The following is a 9,115-nucleotide window of genomic DNA, read 5'->3' as shown; positions in this document are numbered from 1 at the left end:
AAACGAATTGACCCTTGGTGACCTGTCATGGTGTCAAATGACCAGTGGAGCGTAACCTGATTGGCTGAGCGTTGTACGACTTGACCAAGGGATCGATTGCTTCTCCTTGGTTACCCGGATGTTGAGACTGGATTATTTTTGACACTGAATTTCCTGACACTGAATTTTCTGGCACCGAATTTCTCGAGACATAGATATTTTTTTATGTTGAATTCTTTTTAACACTGATTTTTTTTCCGACTGGATTTTTTGAAATGTTGAATTTTTTTACACTGAATTTATTTCAACATGGACAAATATAAAAGGAGGAGAATAACCAATCAGCGCTTGAAATTCGATGTTTTTTAATATTCAAAGTCCAATTTCGATGCTGAAAAAATTCAGTGTGAGAAATTCATGTTCAAATCCTGATGGCACAGTTATACTTCCATACCCTTTTACCCTTAATGTTTACAGCCTATGTTGATCTCAGGACCAAGAGAAAAGCCTTTGACATTGTCATGGCAGTAAGGAGACTTCAGGAGGAGAAAAAAAGTCTTGTCATGGAGATGAACCACCATTGGAAATCTCTTTCAGCTCGTGGTAAATCTCTAAAGGGACAGTCCTGCTTGGTTTCTGGAGCAGTGATTCAAAGTATGTATTTGAATTTCACATTGCATGAATGTGCAAATCAAAGTCTGCTGATAACATTACTAAAACTGTTTTTAACTCTTAATGTTAATTTAAGATTCACCATGGAACCTAAATGAAGATGAGTTACAGGGTCTGCACAGTGTCATTGGAAAAAAGCAGCAGAAGATCAGAGAGATGATGACTCATGCAAGACGCTGCTACCTGCAAGTTTTGTCTGGAGCAGAGGACATCGACTTCCTGCAAGATGATCAGGCTGATTACTCTGATAGTGATTCTGAAGGTTCAGATGATGCACTGTGGAAGCCTAATCAAAGGGCCTTCAGTGCTTTTAACTTATTCACCTAAATCAGATGCTTAAAAGATCCATGTATCATTTCATATGGACATTACAATCAAAGCAACAATATACAGGAATTCAGTTGGATGGAATTTGGTGCTGCGGCAGCACGGTGGAATATAGCTGAGCACTTGGAGCTAACACAACCTGATGCTGGTTTGTGGATTTTTCATTTTCACTGAATGTTTTTTAGCAGGTTTGAATGTTTTGCATTTTATTATTCAAAATTTCAACCTCATGCAATTTTTATGTATGATTTTATTGAAAATCTTTAGGACATATTTTTTGCTGTGATTCTGAGTACTTCATCAGTCTGGTTGTCTTGTTGTCTTCAGCTGTGATGTGACTTACCAATTTGCATCATTTATTTTGTTTTGCTTCTTCTTGATAATAAAGACTATTTTTGCAAACTTGGCTTTGTGAATTCATAAAAACTTGGATAATCCTTGAAAATGTCATTGCTTAGCAGGCTTTGGTGTTCTAATAAAAATGTAAAATTGTGCTAAAAGAATGATAATATTAAAAATAAATGCTTCACTGTGTTAAGCCTTGGTCCTATTGAAATCATTGAAACAAAACAATACATCCCTCCAGAGCAACCTAAGATCTTTTTCAATATTGGAAGCAATGAAATTACACATCGATCCAAAAAAATGTGGACAATGGGCCTAAATTTATAAATCCCTGTATCTACATTTATAGAACAGAAAGTGCATTTCATACTTCGGAAACCGGAAGTGGTAAAAGGACCGTTTCACATTTTTAGAAAATTAAAAAAATTATTAACAATAGAACAGCATATTAAAATTTTTTTAAATAAAAACACTCAAGTGGTTTTTCTGTAAGTAATTAGGCTAACAAGTTTTTTAAATACATTATCAAGAAAGAACTTTAAAGGTGGCCCTATGCTCCCTTCAAATTTAGAACTACAACCTTTGGATTGATTTGCATGAAGCAATATGGCGCGGTTGGCGGGAGTTGTAGTTTTTTTTCTTTATGAAATATTAGTGTTTGATTATCAAAAAGTGGCAGTTGTTAAAACTGGAAAAAGTAGTACACTCGGACATATATGATGATGATAAACCAATGTATATAATCAGATTTCACATATCAAATTTCTTAATAGGAGAACTTTAATTTAACCCTTTTTTATTGTGCCCTTATCTGTTGATTATATCCATGTGATAGCAGGGCTCAAGAGGTTTCCATAACACTTTGTACCATGTCTGTACCCCTTTCTGTTGATGAGTTATAACCATTTGAATATCCTCAGAAGTCAGCAGTCAGGGGCTTGTATTTCAAAGCAGGAAGCATGTAGAGCCTTCATATTGACATATGTTACTCTCCACTTCAAGACCTTTCCAACGATGTATGTGGTTTAGATATCAGACAATTTTTGAATTTTCAGATTTCAGGGCTGCAGGCCGGCAGATGAGTGGGTTCGGAAAGGGACTTGACAGTCAACTGATAAAATTAGACTTTAAGCTCTTTTTTTTTTTTTTTTTTTTTTTTTACTTTTTTTTTTTGCATTTATTTTGTAATTATGTACTGACCAAAATGAGACAGCCTTAGATTGAGATAGACAGTGTTTAAAACACTTCATTGTCTTTTTTACACTCCTTACATACCAAAAAAGATCACACCCCAGATCTTTGTGAAAAGTGTCTGGAGGTTGGTAGCTACTATCAGTACCTCTGGCAATGTAAACTGATTAAAAGGTTTTGAGGTATAATCTCTCAAGAACTAAGTAATATCTTTCTTGCAGGTTGAATTTTAAAGGGACCCAGGCTTTTTGTGGTCGGCCTGCCATCTAGACATTTAACACTTACACACTCACAGCTTAATCCATGTGACAAGCTACTGTTATGGACCAAGTGTCTTCTGATTTCTGATTAACTCGATAAAAGATTTACTTTCAAATGTCAGTGATATGCAGAGATGGTCAGGGTTCTCCTTCATTCAGAATTAGTGTTGTATTGAGAGGCAATCAGAGGTGTTTTACAGAGCTGTGGTCTCTTCTTTTTGATTATTTGCTGACGGATCAGTCAGAGATCGATGGCCAAGCACCTGTAGAATAACATTAAAGTTCATTTTTATTCATTCATGTTCTAGACTGCTTATCCTTTTTTGGGGTCGCAGGGGGCTGGAGCCTATCTGAGCTGTCATCGGGTGAGACTAGGGTACACCCTGAACCAGTTGCCAGCCAATTGCTGGGCAACATAGGGAGACATACAACCATTTTCTATCAGACTCACCTAAGGGCAATTTGGAGTCACTAATTAACCAAATGAGCATGTATTGGTCTGTGGGAGAAAGTCTGAGTACTCAGAGAGAACCCATGCATGAACAGGAAGAGCATGCAAACTTTACATAAAAGAGTCCTGCCTGACCCAGGGATTGAATCAGCAACCCTCTTGCTGTGAGGCACATGCACTACCTGCTGCACCACCATGCCGTCCAGTTTGTACTGAACTTGAACTTTTTATATATTTATCTATTTATTTCTTCCCAATCAAAAAAAAAAAATCTGTGATGTGATCTGATGACAGATGCTATTTTGCTATATATTGTATTTATGTTCATTAAGAGATACTTTTCTTAACTTAAGCTGCCTACACTTTCACATAGTTGAGACTATCCAGCTGGAATAGAATAGAATGCTCTTTATTGTCACTCTCAGTGTGCTTAGTGTACAACAAAGTTGGAAGTGTATATGTCCTTTGAGGGGCCGATGATCTTCAGGGCTGTTTCCACAGTCTTCTGAGGCCTCGCTCTGTCTGCCTGAGTGCAGCTCCTGTACCAGGTGATGATGCAGTATGTCAGCAGGCTCTCTGTGCACGAGCGGTAGGAGGCCAGCAGCCTCCTGTCCAGATTGTTCTTCCTGTAGACTCAGGAAATGTAGCCTATGAGTCTTAATGAATGATGAGATGTTGTCTGTCCAGGAGAGGTCTTTCCAGATCTGGATTCACATGAACCTGACTGTGTGAACCCTCTCCATACACTTGCCGTTGATGTAGGGGGTGGCTTAGCACTGGTCCCCCTGAAGTTCACCATGTTCTCCTTCGTTTTTGTGGATTTCAGTGCCAAACTGCCAAACAAGTAAAAGGCTAAACATTTAATGCAGTAAATGTTGGATAATTAAGATACTTCAGGGTGTGAAGGTACATGCTGATTTACAAGCCAGGCTCAGGGAATGATCATGATTAATAAAGTGCACTAAGACCATGATAGCCACTTAATGTTGTGTTCTTTCTCTTGTCATGAGTTCAAGATGATTGAAGGCAGTCATCGGCTCCTCAGGTCACCCCAAAGCTTGACTTTTGGCAGTCAGATGACTATTGACTGTTACAACCCCCAGAGCCCCAAACTTGGACACCTTCAAAATATTTACTGTTTGCAAACAAAACAACAAAACATTATGACACCAAAACAACATTTAATAATCCAACAACTCATAACAGGGCCACACACTGTGAAAACATTGTTGTGTTAAATTGCTGTGCATAAAGTGTAATAGGCTGCTAATAACTGGATAAATTACCATAGCTGAAACTAAGATTTACCTCATGAAGTGAACATATTAGTGAACAAAGTATACAAATTGAACTGAACAAAACATTAAATGTGGAACTTTTTTACAACTTAAGCTGATCGGCCGGTTCCCATGTGTCATCCCATGTCTTGCCGCTGCCAGGATAGGAAAGACAGAGACATAAACACAGGAAATAAAGATCAGAGGCTAAAATTTCTTCTGACATATCAAGAAATTTCATGTCTATAATTTCCTTAGTAAACCTGTCTTTCACATTAATAATTAAGCTCTAGTAGTGAATTTCAAATGAGATAGCAACCACTGGATCACAGCATAAATCTTTTGTCGATAGTTCAACATACCGGTTCATGGTCGCTTACGGAGCACTTACCATTGTGAGCATGGTGCCCACCTCACTTTCACTTCTTCTCTGCCCTGGAAGGCAAGCAATAAGAAAAAGGGTGCAATTTGTTAAGAGAAAGGTGTTTTCTTTCATAGACAGAGCCATAACACATATGTGCACTTTTAAGTAGCTAAGTATTATGTAGAAATTCTTTATCTATTCAAATAATTTCTCAAGAACATAGACATCACAGCATAAAGTAGAATCTTTTTAAAAATATGACTTCAATATAAATTTAGCCCTCAGTAAACATGACATACTATATGTAAGCCCAGGACTGGAGGCTTATGCAGAGGGTGACTGATATTTCACAGACCATTTTTGGTACCAGCTACAGAGTATCAATGATGATAGTAAAGATGTCTGTGCAGAAACTGAATACTACAAGAAAGCAGACACCCAGCCATAGACTGTTCACCCTGCTGCCATGTAGTATAAAATATAGAAGTATCCACTGCTGTAGCACCAGACTATAAAATATGTTCTTTGCTCAGACTGTAATACTCCTCAAACTTCACAATGGTTTGGTATTAGAAACCATAAACTGAATATCAAATTAATTTCCTTTTGCAACACATTGTTACAGAGTGGCCAATAAATACAACCCAGAACCTTGCTTTTACATTGTATTTCACAATGAAGCCAAACATAACAAAGGAGAACATACTTACATTTACCAGGCTTCGATTGGACAACATCCTCATACTTAAACACCCTCTGCTTCCTACGTCTTAGGCATTCTAAAAATAGAGAAAAAAGAATCTTATGGGGCTAGCCTAGCAATTTGAGATGAACTATATGCCTACATAATAATATAAAGGGATATCTAACCTTTCTTTTTCTTTGCTTTTCTTTGTTTTGGTGGGAGGACAGGGCACAAAGATGACACAGGATATGGGGGGGACTGAGACATGGGAGAGGATGAAGGAAGGTGAGACAATGTGGAGGCCAGAGGAGGAAGAGAGGGAAGGGGGCATGGAGGATGAGAAGAGGTGGAGGTTGGTGAAGGATTAGTAGAGAGGGGAAACGGAGGATGAGAAGAGGTGGAGGCTGGTGGAGGATGAGTAGAGAGGGGAAACTGAGGATGAGAAGAGGTGGAGGTTGGTGGAGGATAAGAAGAGAGGGGAAATGAAGGGGGAAAAGAGGTGGAGGTTTGTGGAGAATGAGTAGAGAGAGGAAACGGAGGAAGAGAATAGGTGGAGGCTGGGGGAGGATCAGAAGAGAGGGGGAACAGAGGATGAGAAGAGGTGGAGGCTGGGGAATCATCAGAAGTGGTGGAGAGTGGTGGATGATGAGAGGAGAGGGGGAACGGAGGAGGGTAAGAGGAGAGGGGGGATGGAAGTTCAGTTGGCAGGCAGGATGTTGAAGATTCAGAGGGGACAGAGGATGTAGGGTGACAGTTAGAAAGAGAAGAAGGTGAGGTATTTGGGATGAGGTGCAGGATGATTTCTTCCTCATCTCCTCCTGACTGTAGTGTCACAGGCTGAGCTGCTGGACAGCTGCTGTCCTCAGGGGGCCAAGGAACTGCTGCCGGTGGGCTGGTGACACTTGGGGAAGACAATCCTGCAAAAATGGAGAAAAAAATGTAAATATTCTCCTGTCACACCATTTTCATTCCTATGTTAAGGATAAAAACTAATTGTACCTGCATTCTGCATCATGAACTATTAGCTGCAGTCACATTAAACTTGTTGAGACAGATAATCCATCCCAGTGTGTGCTCATACTACATCCTTAGTTTATAAGACAGAGAGATGAAAAATCATGCAACCACACTGAGATGAACCATTGCACATTTTTGTGATACTAATCATCTGAATTTTGACTGGGAGTAAGTCTGAACACATGGTAAATGATCTGAGATTATTAACAGCATTGGCATCACTCAGGTATGGGCGTATCATTATCACGGTGTCCACTCAGATAACATGCTTGCCTGACATCTTTTGTTTCAGGCAACAGCAAAAGTTGTTCTCTCTAAAATGGCTTAGAAGTAAAGAGGTTGCAATGTAGCAATGAGCTAGATGTAAAGCCAGGGGTCTGTCTTTCTCACTTTTTGACACTGATTTATTCATCTTGAGAACCACTCCTCCAATCAACACCAAACTTGGCTGATTTCTTGCTTAGAACCTTAAGAACTTTCAATTTTCAGACAGTTTGAGTAAAATAATATGAGATGTGTAAACATTTTCATTATTTAAAAAAATGTGTTAGTGACTGACTTCTGAATTCACTATAGGTTGCAGTGCAGCAATAATCTGTCATAATTCAGAGGATGACATAGTGAAGTTTCAGGTATGGAGAACATTCAAGTGACTTAGTATTTAATGACACATGTAGTATCACCAGCATTCATTTAACACAACTTATGAAATAGCTAAAATTGAACTGAAAAATAAGCTCTGATTGCATGTGACAAGCTTCTTAAAGTTTTCACGATATCTCCCTTTGATTTTTACAAGGTAATCTGGTTGAGCTATACTCAAGAAAGCTGCAGTGACCATTACCAGGGCATGAGAAACTAGACAAGCACATTGTTAATGGGCACTAACGTGACACAGAGTCCACCAACAACTACGCTATAGGACAACAAAGTATAACATATCATAAGATAGTTTTATTATAAATAATCATAGTCTTACTTTTCAATAGGTGCTCATGCAGTTTCTTCATTTTCAGAAGAAATTCTTGAATGATCCCATCAGTCGGTCCAATGTGATGGACCATGTCCCCATAAAATACTCCGTTCCTGCCTTGATGGGCCATAAACAGGACTGGATATTTGTCCAAGGCATTCAGCTTCAAAACCTGAAAGACAGATTTTGAAGGGAAGAAAAATTTAAGTCTGTTATTATACCTCAACTCGAGAAACCAACAAAACAGAAGTAAAGGCACGTGTTCATCTTTTTCTAGATTATACTATCCTCCAGTTTACTGGAGTATAATATTTTATATCTTATCTAGGGCTGTCATTTTAACGCGTTAATTAGATTAATTAATTACACCGCAAATTAACGCGTCATAAAAATTAACGTAATTAATCTGGATCCCAAACCCGCGAGGCGTTCAAAGACGCACTCATTTTCAAATGTCTAGCATTTACAAACCGTTTGTCCTACATGAAAAAAGTTGTGTTCTCGTCAGATTTTCAAATTTCTGACGGTCCCTGAATGTATCACATCTAGCAACATGCTTTGAGCCGAGGGAAGAGAGCGCTGTTAAAGTATAAGTTCGGTTCATACAGCTTTTACATTGTTTATAGAATGAAGTAGAACAAAATACTCACCCAGAAGGCTTATCTGATCCAAGGAGTGCTTCGGGAGATATTTAGATCCAAAATCGTGCAGCAGACGTCCGTATAATGGGATTCATCAGGGTATAGACAGCACCGCTCCTAAAACTGCAGTTCAGAAGTCATTACAGCCGCACAGCGCTGTCTGGAGTGACACAGACTGCAGCAGAGGACATCTGGGAGCCGACCATGATGGAATATTGGTGAAAAACACGAGTTTTTGGACGATTAATGCAGTTTTAAGGAGCGGCGCTGTCTATGCCCAGATGGATCCCATTATACGGACGTCCGCTGCACGATTTTGGATCTAAATATCTCCCGAAACACTGCTTGGATCAGGAAAGCCTTCTTTGTGAGTATTTTGTTCTACTTCATTCTATAAACAATGTAAAAGCTGTATGAACTGAACTTATCCTTTGACGGCGCTCTCTCTTCCCCCCGGTTCAAAGCATGTTGCTAGATGTGATACATTCACGGACCGTCGGAAATTTGAAAATCTGACGAGAACACCACTTTTTTCATGTAGGACAAAATCTACAGAAAATCAACCGTTTGCTCTAGCTCAATTCTGTAAAAAACAGGTAATTTTACACTCTCTACTGCATCAAACAAGTCCTGAATTATCGAAAAAGGTCTTGTATTTAAATCTAAAGAATTATATGAAAATTTGCTTCCATCTTCCTGGTGTCATGTTTCAGCTTGGGGCTGCTCTGCACCAATCAGTAACAGTTTGTGTGTTCAGAGCATGTGAAACTGAAAATACTTCACTTTTCTTTGATCCAAGACTTGAATAAAGTGTTTTGTACATAGTTCCTCACAGTTTTTAGCCTTTAGCCCTGGTTCTCTTGACCTCATAGAAGTATAGAAGTTCATATTGCAGTGAAAATGGAGTCCACATCGAGTAAAAATGTGAACAGT

At 38.9% G+C, this 9,115-nt stretch overlaps 2 long non-coding RNA genes across 2 annotated transcripts; both read right to left on the bottom strand.

The window, feature by feature from the left end:
• Positions 1 to 4,618: 4,618 nt before the first annotated feature.
• LOC141786594 (uncharacterized) lies at positions 4,619 to 6,262 on the bottom strand. The gene is made up of 4 exons (XR_012597857.1): positions 5,737 to 6,262; positions 5,577 to 5,645; positions 4,894 to 4,937; positions 4,619 to 4,657 (listed from the first exon to the last, which is right to left on the bottom strand). It is a non-coding gene; the product is annotated as an uncharacterized LOC141786594 (long non-coding RNA).
• Positions 6,263 to 6,286: 24 nt separating this feature from the next.
• LOC141786593 (uncharacterized) lies at positions 6,287 to 8,128 on the bottom strand. The gene is made up of 3 exons (XR_012597856.1): positions 8,013 to 8,128; positions 7,548 to 7,713; positions 6,287 to 6,468 (listed from the first exon to the last, which is right to left on the bottom strand). It is a non-coding gene; the product is annotated as an uncharacterized LOC141786593 (long non-coding RNA).
• Between the last annotated feature and the right edge of the window lie 987 nt (positions 8,129 to 9,115).

Source organism: Halichoeres trimaculatus, unplaced genomic scaffold (assembly GCF_033239565.1).
Source record: "Halichoeres trimaculatus isolate MK-OKI-2021-1 unplaced genomic scaffold, fHalTri1.1 fHalTri1_scaffold_51, whole genome shotgun sequence".
Taxonomy (NCBI): Eukaryota; Metazoa; Chordata; class Actinopteri; order Labriformes; family Labridae; genus Halichoeres; species Halichoeres trimaculatus.
The sequence above is the reverse complement of the archived record's forward strand: the minus strand, read 5'-3'. Positions and strand labels throughout refer to the sequence as shown.